The following is a 1,498-nucleotide window of genomic DNA, read 5'->3' on the forward strand; positions in this document are numbered from 1 at the left end:
GTTTTCGTGAGGCCTGGCTGAGTGGCCTTTCCGGAAGGCTTTTGGGTGACACGTGGCTGAGTGGAGGAGATTCCGGTCAGCCTTCCTTCCACAGTTAACTCAGTGGCAACTGTCCCCTGGAGCCCCTCACCTGATCAACACACTACTCAAGGCCTAGCACACAGCAAGAGCTAAATAAGTCCAGGCGTTTTGTTGTTACTGTTGCTGTTGTTTCGTTTTGTTTTGTTTTCGGGCCTGCCTAGTGAAAAGCTTTAAAATGAAAAATTAAAAAATTAAAAATCATATATGATTTAAAAAAAAACCCAGCACTGATTCAAGTCAGCTTTGGATTCCAAAATAATGCTGGACTGAACATGGATACATTTTCCCTCAGCCCATTTCTAAGCCCATGTACACTGCTACTATGCATCTATCAAAGAAGGAAGCACCCATCACACTCTGTAGACAACAGAGAGCATCCTTGCTTCCCTGCAAGGTGTTGTTGAAAGAGCTGGTTTGCACTAGGTTTAATCTCTCAATCACAGTAAGTTAGAAAGAACAATTTCCCTGCCCACAATAACTTCACTGATAAGCCTCTAAAGTGGCTGATCTTTGACTCTGGGTACTTGTAATAATATGTCATCTTCCCCCCCACATTGCCACACACATTACCCCTATCTATTGTCTCAGCTTCTTCCAGAACACATACTCCCCAACAACTGGATGAGTCATAAGAGGAGAGGGGTGTAGATGTCAATTGAGCCTGTTTATGCTTTCACCTTCTCCGACTAATAAAATTAAGGAGGTCCTACTACATTCAAGCCCGGTCGGTGGCTGCCGGTAAACAGGTTTCCCTAGCAGAGACCTACCTTATTTAGCACATATCAAAGACAGACCGGATTCCATACCTATGTGGATGGGACGTATTTACAGTTCAGCCATATGCAAAGGGTGCAAGAGCCTGTCCTCCTCTTGTCCTCTACAAAGAAGGCTCCTGGCTTCTGGTGTTCAGCTAACCAACAGGAGAAAATGCAGAAAAAGGTCTGTCCTCTCCCCCTTTTTTCAGAGCGCTAGAAGGAAGGCTGAGTCCCTCTCGCTGGAAACTGCACCCAGTCCTTGCTTAGGTTCGCCAAATAACTTTTTCAAAACTCTTGAACAAAGGCAGGTTTATGCCCTACCTTCCCTGACCTCTCCCTGATCAAGTGATCTTACGCCTCTGGAATTGTGATTTTGAATGTATGTGCCTACCCCACGTCTGGTATTGTATTACAACAGCATGGAAATGAAGCCTAGGTCTGAGAAGCCGGCCAACCTCAGAAGCCTTCTTCATTGCCGGCCATGTAATACATGATATGCAAAGCCTCTGACTTCAGCCAGCAGATATTTGGAGACCGTGTTGGCCCTAGCCTGGGGACTAAACTAATGTGTGTTTAGGTCAGAAAGCGAATCAGAAAAGCCACTGGAGGGCACGTCACGCAGTGAGAGCTCTATAAATGCATCCCCACTTGCAGCGTGCCCT

Source organism: Mus musculus, chromosome 15, assembly GCF_000001635.26.
Source record: "Mus musculus strain C57BL/6J chromosome 15, GRCm38.p6 C57BL/6J".
Lineage (NCBI taxonomy): Eukaryota > Metazoa > Chordata > Mammalia > Rodentia > Muridae > Mus > Mus musculus.